This window comes from Macaca fascicularis, chromosome 4 (assembly GCF_037993035.2).
Source record: "Macaca fascicularis isolate 582-1 chromosome 4, T2T-MFA8v1.1".
Lineage (NCBI taxonomy): Eukaryota > Metazoa > Chordata > Mammalia > Primates > Cercopithecidae > Macaca > Macaca fascicularis.
Genome location: NC_088378.1, coordinates 39,972,927 through 39,987,266, shown reverse-complemented (window position 1 = coordinate 39,987,266; position 14,340 = coordinate 39,972,927). Strand labels below are relative to the sequence as shown.

The window sequence follows — 14,340 nt, the reverse complement described above, 5'->3', positions numbered from 1 at the left end:
ATTCTCCCATTCTGTAGGTTGTTAGTTTACTCTGTTGATGGTTTCTTTTGCTGTGCAAAAACTCTTTGGTTTAATTAGGTCCCACTTGTTAATTTTTGCTTTTGTTGTCATTTCTTTTGGGGACTTAGTCATAAATTCTTTGCTGAGGTCAGTGTAATGCCAGAATGGTATTTTCTAGGTTTTCTTCTAGAGTTTTTATAGTTTCAGGTATTATAGAGGTTTACAATAGCCACAAAAGAATAAAATTCCTAGGAATATAGCTAACTAAGAAGGTGAAAAATCTCTTCAATGAGAATTATAAAATGCTTCTGAAAGAAATCAGAGAAGAGACAAACAAATGGAAAAACATTCCATATCCACGGACAGGAAGAATCAATATCATTAAAATGGCCATACTGCCCAAAGAATTTATATATTCAATGCTATTTCTATCAAACTACCAACATTATTTTTTTTATAGAATTAAAAGAAACTATTCTAAAAGTCATAGAGAAACAAAAAAGAGCCCAAGTCACCCAAGTAATCCTAAGAAAAAATAACAAAGCTGGAGGCCTCACACTACCTGAACTTCAAACTATACTACAAGGCTACAGTAACCAATCAACATGGTACTGGTACAACAACAGACACATTGACCAATGGGACAGAATAGAGAACGCAGACATAAAGTTAAATGATTTTAAAACAAAGCATAGGGAGCATAAAAATAAGGTTATCAGATTAATTTAGCATACATGTTAAAGAAAAAACCGGAAGCAATGACAAAATGTATTGTTTGTGAAGAAGAGACACATTTTCTCCAGAAAAAGCTCATTAAACTATATGCTAACAAGTATTTTATAGATGAATAGGCTGCTATTGAAGAAACAATTAGAATTATGGTACTATAACCTAAGAATAATCTATTTAATAAGAACATGAATTCAACATACGTCATTAATTCAAACAGCTACATTAATTCAAAGACTTCATAGAGATTATGCAGAATCTTTATGAGTCAACGTTTTGAGAGTATCATTACTGCTGTTTTTTTCTTTGTTCAGTAGGTTTATGCAGGAAAAGATAAGGAAAATTTATTAAGCCCTTGCTGCACAGTAGAAGTGGTTAGGTTGGTTTGGATGGGGTTCAGGACATGCCCCCGCAAAATGTGGTGCATCGTGACATTTGAGAAAGCAGTAGAAACAGGAAGGCCTTTCTGACCACCACCCTCTACCCCTGCTCTTCTCTCCTGAAGGAGGTCATAAAAACTAGGAGGGATTTTCTGATCTTCACCTGAAGCAGGTCATATGACCCTCTTTGAAAAGTGCTCTCCCTGACAAACAGAGAGCCAAATCATGAATGAACTTCCATTCACAATTGCTTCAAAGAGAATAAAATACCTAGGAATCCAACTTACAAGGCATGTAAAGGACCTCTTCAAGGAGAACTACAAACCACTGCTCAGTGAAATAAAAGAGGACACAAACAAATGGAAGAACATACCATGCTCATGGATAGGAAGAATCAATATTGTGAAAATGGCCATACTGCCCAAGGTAATTTATAGATTCAGTGCCATCCCTATCAAGCTACCAATGAGTTTCTTCACAGAATTGGAAATAACTGCTTTAAAGTTCATATGGAACCAAAAAAGAGCCCACATTGCCAAGACAATCCTAAGGCAAAAGAACAAAGCTGGAGGCATCATACTACCTGACTTCAAACTATACTACAAGGCTACAGTAACCAAACCAGCATGGTACTGGTACCAAAACAGAGATATAGACCAATGAATAGAACAGAGTCCTCAGAAATAATACCACACATCTACAGCCATCTGATCTTTGACAAACCTGAGAAAAACAAGAAATGGGGAAAGGATTCCCTATTTAATATATGGTGCTGGGAAAATTGGCTAGTCATAAGTAGAAAGCTGAAACTGGATCCTTTCCTTACTCCTTATACAAAAATTAATTCAAGATGGATTAGGGACTTAAATGTTAGACCTAATACCAGAAAAACCCTAGAAGAAAACCTAGGTAATACCATTCAGGACATAGGCATGGGCAAGGACTTCATGTCTAAAACACCAAAAGCAACGGCAACAAAAGCCAAAATTGACAAATGGGATCTGATTAAACTAAAGAGCTTCTGCACAGCAAAAGAAACTACCGTCAGAGTGAACAGGCAACCTACAGAATGGGAGAAAATTTTTGCAATCTACTCATTTGACAAAGGGCTAATATCCAGAACCTACAAAGAACTCAAACAAATTTACAAGATAAAAACAAACAACCCCATCAAAAAGTGGGCAAAGGATATGAAAAGGCATTTCTCAAAAGAAGACATTCATACAGCCAACAGACACATGAAAAAATGCTCATCATCACTGGCCATCAGAGAAATGCAAATCAAAACCACAATGAGATACCATCTCACACAAGTTAGAATGGCAATGATTAAAAAGTCAGGAAACAACAGGTGCTGGAGAGGATGTGGAGAAATAGGAACACTTTTACACTGTTGGTGGGATTGTAAACTAGTTCAACCATTATGGAAAACAGTATGGCGATTCCTCAAGGATCTAGAACTAGAAGTACCATATGACCCAGCCATCCCATTACTGGGGATATACCCAAAGGATTATAAATCATGCTGCTATAAAGACACATGCACACGTATGTTTATTGTGGCACTATTCACAATAGCAAAGACTTGGAATCAACCCAAATGTCCATCAGTAACAGACTGGATTAAGAAAATGTGGCACATATACACCATGGAATACTATGCAGCCATAAAAAAGGATGAGTTTATGTCCTTTGTAGGGACATGGATGCAGCTGGAAACCATCATTCTCAGCAAACTATCACAAGAACAGAAAACCAAACACCGCATGTTCTCACTCATAGGTGGGAACTGAACAATGAGATCACTTGGACTCGGGAAGGGGAACATCACACACTGGGGCCTATCATGGGGAGGGGGGAGGGGGGAGGGGGGAGGGATTGCATTGGGAGTTATACCTGATGTAAATGAGGAGTCGATGGGTGCTGATGAATTGATGGGTGCAGCACACCAACATGGCACATGTATACATATGTAACAAACCTGCACGTTATGCACATGTACCCTAGAACTTAAAGTATAATAATAATAATAATAATAAAAAAGAAAAGTGCTCTCCCTATACCCAGGGTATAGGAGTCAAAGATACTGAGATACCAAGAAGAACGTGAACACACAGGTTTTGCTAAGCTTCCCCCAGTTCAGTACCATTAGACCACACCCTTTATCCTCTAATCATATTTCTTTGTGACTGCCCACCCTTCCTCAAGCCTTTCATAAAAAATACAGAAATTTGCCTCATTATTCAGGCTTCATTTCCTAAAGAAGTCTACAGTGTCATGAAAAACTTATATAATCAATTGATATTCTTTTCTTTTGTTAATCTGTCTTCTATAATAGCGCCCTCAGCCATGAACCTAGCGATGGGTGAGGAAAATCCACTGCTTCTCACCTACAATTTTCAACACACAAACAAAGGGCAAAACATTGTTTCAAAAAGTTATGCAGTTTGTGCAAAATGAATGTCAGGGGAAGAAATAGTCAGGCTAGTGCCTTGCAGAAACACTATTTTTGAAAAGCTATTTGGGTGGCATAGGAGAGCCTAAGCTGTTAAGAAGATTTTTCAAGCAAGGCGTTAAGATCATTCTAATTGTAAATGTTATTAAACCAGGGCTTTCGCTTTTTTGTTGTCTTTTAAGACTTATTTAAACAATATGTGCGGTATTCGTTTCGGATTTTTTTTTTTTTTCATGCTGAAGTCCCTAGGGTGTTTTGTGGCAAGGTACTGACAAAAATTCATTTTCGCTGAATTTCCTCTAGTGAAATAGTTCTCAAAAAATTGATTTCACTAGTTTGCATGTCTTGCTGATTTTTGTAGTAAACAGAAGAAGCTCAGTTTTGCAATGTAAGATCACATTGTAGTCACACTTAAAATTTTAAATAATGTGTCAGCAATGAAATAAATTTGACTGAAAGTTCAAGTGAATATCTAGCTGAGGTAGAGAGTGAGGTATGTCCTTTTTGGATAGTCTGAGGGATTTTAACTGACATGTTGAACATCTTATAATGTTACAAGATAACATTCCCCAGTGTTCGCTCAAGATCTAAACTGCCTGAGGACCCTGCTACGGACTCTTTCCAAGTTGAACCCTTGGCAGTTAGGGAATGTAATATTTGTTGGGTATTTTTAATGATTTATTTTTTAAATATTAAATTTTCTACTTCTTTTCTTTCAGCCTCTGTTTCAGTTTAATTGAATAATATCTTGAGACAGATTGGCATACAAACTGTTAAAAATGTTCATCATTTTCAGCTACTTATTCATATGAAACAAGATTTTCCCTATTTTACAAAAAAAAAAAAAAAAACACCCAAATATAGAAATACAGTGTGTGCTGACTTTGACATAAAACTATATCCATCACCCATCCTTCAAATGTTTGTGTTTTTAGAACAGCCTCTTCTTTTGTTGTTGGTATTTTAAAAACCAACCTACCCACTCAACCTAACCACTTCTACTGTATGACAAAACTTAATAAATTTTCCTTGTATTTTCCTATGCTTCTCACTGATTGACTTTATAAGTAAATGTTATACCTTTACATTAAAAACTATATAGTACTATAATACTTTGATCTCTTTCATTTATTAGAAATTGTGCATAACATTCTGCCATTCAAAAAAATAAAAGAAAAACAAAAATACTTAGAGGTGACATCCCACAGAAAAAAAAAAGAGATTCCACTACTCAGAGTTTGACATTCACTGTTCTAAGCAAGCATTATGTGGTAGAACAATTTCTGGTCCTGCTACCAGAAGACCTGAGTTTAGTTTCAGATACACCAAGTAGATGGTGTGACTTTGGACAAGTCACCCTGCTTCTCAGGCTCTCAGACTGCTCACCTATACACAGGGCAGGTTATGGCATTCCAGGGAAATTGAGGAAGCGAGGATGGAGCTGGAACAGAGAGAATCTAGAGGGAGCAGAATGTGGGGCCACCTTCAAAGCTCTACCATGTGGTACCATATCCTTTGGATAGACTATATCTATTTCTCTACATCAGAATAATTAAATTGTTTCTAATTTTTTAGATAATGAGGAGCATTGTGATGAATGTATTTTTACGTATTTTTAGGTTAGGAAATTTTTCTGGAATAAGAATTATTGAATGAAAGAATAATAGCTTTAATTTTTTTTTCTAAATACTTTCTGTAAAACACATTTCTAGAAAATTTATTCAAATTTTGGCCAGAATTGAGTGAGAGTGTCTGTACACCTTCCTATCACTAATTGTTTTTACATTTAAAAAAATTTGTCAACTTGATAAGCAATAATGTATTTATTATTGCTTTCATTAGATTTCTTAGATTACTAGTGAAGTTTAATATATGTTTGTGTCCATCATTTCTCTGAATTTCTTTTACTGTGTACTGCTAACCATCTCAGTTGTTATTTTTCTACTGTGTGGTTGGTAATAGTAATTGTTTCATAAAATTTCTTTGATTATAAAGGATATTAATTCATTGTCATATTTTACAAGTGTATTATCAAGTTTGTCACTTGTGTTTTAATTTTATAAAATTTCCATATATAATTTCTACATTTTTATGTTGTCAAGCTTGACATTTGCTCTCACTCATGACTTTTATGCCTTGAAACTCCTTCTGTATGCTAAGACCACTGTATGTGTACATTTCTATTTTATATTGTTCTTAATACAAACAGCTATTAATCTACTTTTTTTATGTTTTATCTGAGATTGGTATAACCTACTTTTTTCTAAAGAGTCAGTTTTACCTATACCATTTGTTGAATGATCCGTCAGTTTCCCATTGTTTATTAAGTTTTATTGATCTTATACTAAACATTTCATATATAATACAAATCATTTAGTGTCAATTTTACGTATTTTTAATATTCTATGAAATGCGATATTTATACAAAGATCTCTATATACCTTACAGATTAATTTTAGTTATCAGATATTTTTATAAAGTAATACTACATCTGTGTAATAGCTCTAAGGCAAGTCATACATCTTCTTGGTGTTTCCATGCCTAGTGCAGAGTTTGGCATACATTAGGCACTCAATAGTAACGGAATTACATGAGCCTTTTTCAAGAGAAATATTCTATTTTGTGTGACAAAAGAAGGGACATAAAGTAGACTACATAGATAGTGTTGGCTACTTCAGTTTCTTTCTCTTTTTTTTTTTTTTAAATAAACACTAATAAAACAGGATTGATATCTCTTGAAAGTTCTAGTGAAGCGAGGAGGTTTTCCAGAAGGTGGTTGGATCCCTTTATTAAAAGCATCTGTGCCATGGCCACTGGCAGAAGCCCAAACAGCCTGAAGTGGATGGCTCTGGGAAATCACAGCGAGATAGAAGACAGCCAAATTCTAAGATGGAACAAACCATAAAGTCATACTGCATCTTAATTTGATGACCCACAGGGAACGTCTTTCTGCCTCATCAAGTCTATAAAGCAAGGTATTTATGGTGTTCTTGTGCACTTAATAGGTAACAAGAGTAATGTATAATAATGCAATTACACTGACTTAACACAGACTGTTTCTTAAGGTATTCTGTTGTTAATTTTACTACTTTCATTTTCTCCATGTGTGATTGATTTTGCATTCATTGTTTCATAATAGATATCCGTCTTCGGTGAAGCATTCAGAAAGCAAGTGCCTGGGAATATTATCTCAGGGAATATTCACATTAAAGAAGTCATATAATTCAAAAGATGAAAAATGCCATGTATCTCCTATCCAATATGGTAAGTAACAGCTGAAAGTCAACTCTGGATCATCTGTATAGTGGGGCGATAAAGAGCATATAAAATCATAAATAAACTCAGAGTGGTTTTTGTTTTGGAATGGTTCCTGTACTTCCATATGAATAAGACAGTGACTCACTCCCTTGGGAATTCACAGTACATCAAACCAAATTAGGAAGCCAGGCAGCTGTGACCTGCTTTTGTAAGGGCCAAGAAAACTACAGAGTTTCACTACTGAACCTAGAACTCAAAATGATTCCCTGATTCCCATGCCATTTGGGACATGGGTGTATCTTACTGACTCATAAAAAATGCCACTCTGGGCTTGTGTTTTCTCTTACCTTACCCAGAGTTGTATGTGAGGAAATAAAGGCTTGAGAGATCTTGAGGTGGCAGTTTACAGGAGGGCAAAAGGAAACAGGAGTTAGAATAAACAATGTTAGTTAGTAACAACTTGGATGCAAGACTGACCTCATGCAATCTCTAAGGTAAATCCCCAAGATTTATTTTATATAACTACAGTAAAAATTACCCTCATGAATTGAGTTCTAATACTAATGCTCACTTCAGGTACATTGAATCGAAGGAGGGAGAGAGCTCTCAACAGCTTGTTCTCAGTCTGCTCCGGTAAGTTTTATTCTCCATTGTTTTGGGAATGCCTTCGGAAAGGATAGGAGTTGTGGTGATTCTCGAAATTAGAGGTTGGGATGAAAGCATAAGCGGTATTTTTTTAATAGTAGAAAGGGATGTGATGTGGAGAACAGGTTAGAAAGAAACTCTGGTTGTATTAATTTAGGATCTGATAATATTCCTCCAAATTTGAAACACTCACAACCTACCCAATAGTTGTGATTTTTTGGTACCTGGCTTCATTTTCTGTGAAGGTATTAGAATAAAAATTAGGAGATCTATTCTATTTCTTTATTTTAATTGGTGAATCAGCCTTGTTTCTTAAAGAAAATGGAAACCTGTTTTTATAAAGAATTATTTAGGTAGTTTTCCTTGAAAAAAATAAATATCTTCAGAATGTCCAGATGATGGATGTATTACGCTATGAAAATTTTAATATAGGGGAACATCTCATAATGGAAACAGCTTAATAAGCAGGGAATTTCCATGCACTGATTTTTGTAGAAACTCTAGTATTATTTTTATTCCTTGTTTGGTTACAAGCAGTGTTCTCTTGGCTTTTGTTCAGGGTAAAGCTTACAAAACTGCCTGTTGGGTTCTTTCATCATTATTGTTGCCACTGGAAGGGCTTTTACCACCACTTTTGCACTCTACAGCCTCCTGAATACATCTGTTCATCTAAGAAAAGGATTAAATTCAAGATAACCCTTGCCATCTGCGTTCTGTCACATGGTTAGGATGAAGACTGACACAGGAGACAAGTGACGGTAAGTTGGAAATAGCCTGTTATCCAAGAAATGACAGTTATTTCCTTATTTTATACTCGAAGTGTGGGACTAAACCAAAATATTGTCGTCTACACTCACTGACTTTAATAGGTGATCCTCCTCCGGGCCTGACCACTCCCAAGCTCTTTATGTCTTACCCTCTGTTATTCTTTCAACAAAGCTTGAAAATGAATAAGGAACTTTGCTGGCACCTGCCAAGAGAAAAAGAATTCACCAGTGGCCAGAACCAAGCCTGCATTGGTTATCAGAACATAAAGTTCGGTTGAAATCCCACAGTGACGTCATCCCCCAGCACTTACTGATGAAGCTAGGGACAATTCCAAGACATTTTCAATGGGATTAGGTACCCTGTGCAGGAAATGGTCAACCAGCTTGCACTTCAAAGACTTTTCCTCTACTTACGTTGTGCTTAGCTCTTAAAAGAAGTGGAAAGGAACCTAAATCACAGACTCAGGCTAAGTTGATTCTTAAAAGGATTCCAAGAGAACTTCATATGCTGTGGTTATTTTTCTATCGGTTGATAACTTGATGTAATTACTGGCATTTAGGTGACTCTTTTTCTGAAACATCGTTAGACTCATGGAGACTTTGTTCTAGGAATAGAAAAACATTCAGTATCATATGGGTAACACAAAAATAGTCCTAGAGAGACTGGTCTTTTAGGAGGTAGAGCTGCAAATGGTTTGAAAAGCAAATTGTCCACATTGATGGGGAGGGTCATGTATACCTAGGTGTTGAAAACTAGCATCAAAGAAATAAATTCTTAAAAGATTAAGAGATCAGAAATTTAGGATACATGTATTTAGATGGAAAAAGCAGCATGGAGAGGACTTGACATGCTATATGCCAGCTGAGGTGTTAAATATTTAAACTTTTTCTCATTCTATAATGCATGTGTTCTGTATTCTAATTGGAAAAGATATGAAGCAGATACAGGCACATTTCCTATTTATAGAAATGCATTATGATCTTGAATTCTCTTTTGCCAATGAAATTTTTGGATGACCCTACAAATATTCTTATAAAATTATTAAAGAAAATGACTAAGCTAAAATTAGTGAAGGCTCATGATCACTTTTTTAAAAATCTGAATGTTTCAACATTATCTAGGATAATTAAGACAAGAATATAACCTTTTAGGGTTAGGAGACCTAGGTTTAAGTTTGGTTTTCTTATTTATAAAATAAGGATAGCAATATTTACTTTAAATATTTCTTGTGAAGGCTAAATGAGCTAATTTTAAAGAGTTCTCTAAACAGTAGTGGTAGTAATGATAATAATAATAACAACAGACTAGGCAGAGTTTCTTCAGTGCTTGCAATGTGATGGACACTGTTCTGTCCTGTATTAACTACTCTAATTTTCGCAACTCCTTCGTGGATCAGGTGCAACCCTTTAACATATAAAGTCAATCATAGAAAGGTTAAATAATTTGCGCAAAGTCATTTGGTTAGTAAACGGCAGGGTCAGAATTTATACTGTCTTCTATTATGAGCTGCTTCTGCCCATACAGTGCATATTGAAATACTAGGAATAAAAAAATATAGTATGCTTTGCCTAAAGACCGCCTATGTAATAAACATATCACAAGTAATCTAATGAGGCTTATGTAGTCACAGTAGGGATGTACTACCGTCATGTTGAGAGAAAATCTATATGTGGTTGTAGGGACTAATAGAGCAATTCACAGTGAGGACGTGATTACTTAAGTGTAGAAATTTTTCATAACGTTTTATTGGGTGGCAGTATCTTAAATATTTCTTTTTTCTTAGCAAAGTTCTTCAAGAAGTCATAATAAGCCACAGAGTTACAGTGGTAACATCTGGAAGACTGGTTCCTTAGGTGAGCCTCCTAAAAGGCCTTTTGTTAGGTCAAAATGAACAAAGGGTTCATTATCTGCTGCCCTTATTTTTCCATGGAAACTGAAGACTTTCAAAAAAGGAGGCATTCGGTAGCAAAAGTGGAAAGATTGGCTTGGATTGTTCTCCCTGCCTATTATAGCCAGAGGAGTTCTTTTATTTTGAGAAGACATTTACGATTCTTTCCACAAGCTGAACACACATTTACCCAGGAGAATAACTCCCATACTCAGTTGATCTGAAAAAATGATATAATAATATTTTGATACCTTCTATTTCCCCTTATTAGGAATAATAATTTGGGGAGTTTTTAAAATGAATACATAAGGCAGTTAGCTTTAAACATTTCCCATAATACCACAGAGGAAATAAACACAACACAAAACAATTCCCATGTGAAAACCTACTAGTCAGCTTATAGTGATAATCTGATTGGAAAACACTTTGTTCATTATAAAATGTTAGATACTATATTTCAAACATGATAGAAATCTGAAATTAATCCCTGTCCACGCATAAATGGAATGCCTTAAAATGCCATAAGATATTGTATTTCCACCTTAAACACCTTTGTGGCATAAGTCATCCACAGGAGCTATCTGTTTATAATAAAAAAGTAAACTTGCTTTAAATAAAATTGAAATTCCAAATATTTTTAAATTTAGGATGCATCCTATAGGGGTTTCACTGCCAATACTTTCACTCTGTTTCATAGCTGCACATATTCTAGTAGTGGTACAGAAACAAAACTGGAATTCTGGTTTCAGAGATGATACCGAATGTGAAAGATAAAGAAAATGTCTGAGGCCTAGTATACTTATGTCTTTTTTAGATTCATAAATAACAATATGGGTAGCTTCCATTCTCAGCCACGACAAAATAATCAGTAATGAGGAACTCATCCAGCCATAAACTATTACAAAACTGAACAAAATATTTGAAGCAACTGTTTCAGATATTGGAAGACATTCAGAATAGAATTGTGGTTCCTAGGAGAAAGGAATAACATGATAAGAGCCCCCCAGTTGCCCCAGCTCTCTGTCTAGGCCCAGGGAGGTGGAGCCAAAGAAGAACCCGGGGATCTTGCTGACCTGAGGAGGAACACACTTTGAATTTGAGGCTAGAATTTTGGACCAGGCACCCAGAGAGAAGAGAAGTAGAAACTGCATAGAGAAGAAATGCCAGAAATCTGCATGAAGGTTCTTTTGAGACTTGTTCAAATATTAACCTCCTCGTTCATGTCCAGGGGAAAACTACAAGGTACAACAGTGTAGATCTGTTGGGGAGCTGTGAGTGAAATGAAGATGCCAGGGCCACAAAGAGCTAGGAGTCACAAGAGTTCTGGCCAACCAAAGTAGAGAGGGCTCACCGACACCTTGGGCATGCAGCTGAGATCTCCAATCACTACGCTTTAGGAGGGAGGCCACTTTAGTCCTACAGACTATGTCCTGGCAAAGCTTATTCGCAGGCCTTAAAAGGAGCAACTGATTCAGATTCATAAGTAAATTAACTTCCTACCAGAGCAAAATTCAACAATTATTAAAGGAAGACAACAGAATCCAGATTCTCCAGTTAGGATTCATGGCATCCAGCATATCAAAAAATTTTACTATATGTGCAAAGGAAGTGAAAAATTTAAATAACAACAACAACAAATCGATAGAGGCAGACTTGAAAGGACAATGTTCAAATTAGCAGATGACGCCTTTAAAATAGCTATTAACAGCACATTTAAGGATTCAAAATAAATATAATGGGTAAACAGATAACAAATCTTAGTAGAAAACTGGAAACTGTAAAAGACAACCACATGAGACTTTTAGAATAAAAAAATATAATATCCTACATTAAAAATTCACTGGTAGGGCTTAAGAGCATACTTGACACTACAGAAGAAAAAAATAAGTGACATGGAAAATTTGAAGGAAAAAAAAAAAAAGTATGCAAACAAAGAGTAAGAAAAGGTCAAAAAAATCCCTGCAGACTTTTTGTAAAAATCTACAAATTAATTTTAGGATGCACATGGAAATGCAAAGGACTTACAATAGCCAAAACAATCTTGAAAAGAAGCCTAATGTTGGAAACTGTTTGATCTTACAACCTGCTATAAAGCTGCAATCATCATAATAATGTAGTATCACCTTACCATACACACACACACAAAATATTATGTACTGTAGACCTAAATGTAAGCGAAAATTACAAACAAGGAAATATAGATTATCTCTGCAACCTTGGGTTAAGCAAAGATTTCTTATATAGAACACAGAAAGGATAAACTATAAATATTTTTTGATAAATTAAACTGCCAAATTAAAACATCTGCTCATCAGATACTTTATATGAATTACACTAAAAATGTATTATAAATTATATTAAAATATATTATAAACCATGAAGATATATTATACTTCTCTCAAGCCATGCATAGGAAGAAAACACTCTCAATATATATCTGATAATGAAATTGTATGTAGAATATATTTTTAAAAACTACAAGTCAATCAATTAACTACAGTTAGTAATAAACAGATAACCCGATAAAAAAGGGCAGAACAGGCTGGGTGTGGTGGCTCATGCCTGTAATCCCAACACTTTGAGAGGCTGAGGTGGGTGGATCACAGGATCAAGAGATCGAGACCATCCTGACCAACATGTTGAAACCCCATCTCTACTAAAAATACAAAAATTAGCTGGGCGTGGTGGCACACACCTGTAATCCCAGCTACTCAGGAGGCTGAGGCAGGAGAATCACTCGAACCCAGGAGGTGAAGGGTGCAGGGAGGTGGAGGGTGCAGGGAGGCGGAGGGTGCAGGGAGGTGGAGGGCTCAGGGAGGTGGAGGGTGCAGGGAGGCGGAGGGTGCAGGGAGGTGGAGGGTGCAGGGAGGCGGAGGGTGCGGGGAGGTGGAGGGTGCAGGGAGGTGGAGGGTGCAGGGAGGCAGAGGGTGCAGTGAGCCGAGATTGCACTGTTGCACTGCGGCCTGGGCAACAGAGCAAAACTCCATCTCAAAAAAAAAAAAAAAAAAAAAAGGCAAAAGACTTGAGTAGACACAGTTCATAAAGGAATAAATACAAATGGGCAATAAACACATGATTTGTCGTCAGAAAAATATAAATTAAAACCACCACACACCCATTAGAATGGCTAAGCTTAAAAAAAAGAACAAATTGTGGCAAGCATGTGGAGCAACTGAAACTCTTATGCTTTGTGGGTGGAAATGCAAAATGGGAAAGTCACTGGGAAAAACAGCTTGGTGGCTTCTTATAAAGATAAACATTTACCTACTTTATGATTGAGCAGTGTTGCCCCTCGCTACTTATTCAAGAGAAATAAAACATGCCTTCACAAAAATCCTTGTACAAAAATGTTTACAGTAGCTTTATTCATAGTAGACAACAACTGAGAACAACTAAGTGCCTATCAACAGGAGAACGGCTAAACAAATTGTGGTTCATCCATACTAAGGGAAGCTACTTAGCAATGAAAGGTAATGCACAACAGTCCCAGGCTGCAGCTCAGATGACCTTCGAATGACATCAGGCTGAGTAAAGGAGCCAGCCCACAGACAGACGCACATTCGGTATAATTCTATGTGTATGAAGTTCTTCAACAGGTGAAACTAATCTATGGTGGAAAAAATCGTGACAGCGGTTGTTTGTGATGGAGGAAATTGGACAGAGCACAGGGTGATTTCCGGGGGCCTGGCACTGGTCTATACCTGGACGTGGTGTGTGTTACCTAAGGGGTGTGCACTTGCCAAAACTAAACCAACTCTGACACATGAGAACATTGTACTGTATACAAATTATACCCCCCAAAAGGTCTGTTAATAGTATTTGCAAGAAAATGCAAATTAAACCCACAATAAGATGCACCTATTAGACGTACATACAGGAACAGCTCAAATTAAAAAGATTGACAATATCAAATACTGGCAAAGATGTGGATTATCTGGAAGTCTCATATGTTGCTGGCGAGAATGCAAAGTCTTATAAGGACTTTAGAAAACAATTTGGCAGTTTTATATAAATGTAAACATACACCTACCCTATGACCCAGCAATTCCACTCCCAAGAATTTATTCAAGAGAAATGAAAACATACATCCACACGAAGACCTACATGCTGTTTTGGCCACTTTATATGTGATAGACAAAACTCCAAATGTCAACTGGGGAATAGGCAATTAAATTTTGGTATACACACATTAGAATAATCATCACAACAAAAAAGAA

The 14,340-nt window shown here is 36.2% G+C and overlaps 1 protein-coding gene and 1 long non-coding RNA gene across 2 annotated transcripts in view; one reads left to right on the top strand and one right to left on the bottom strand.

Moving 5' to 3' along the window:
• PDE7B (phosphodiesterase 7B) overlaps positions 1 to 14,340 on the bottom strand; it is a 330,410-nt gene that overhangs the window by 253,578 nt on the left and 62,492 nt on the right. The gene's annotated exons all lie outside the window — the stretch shown is intronic.
• On the top strand, positions 7,059 to 8,227 carry LOC102131099 (uncharacterized). Its single transcript, XR_006697747.3, has 3 exons — positions 7,059 to 7,316; positions 7,399 to 7,455; positions 8,115 to 8,227. It is a non-coding gene; the product is annotated as an uncharacterized lncRNA (long non-coding RNA).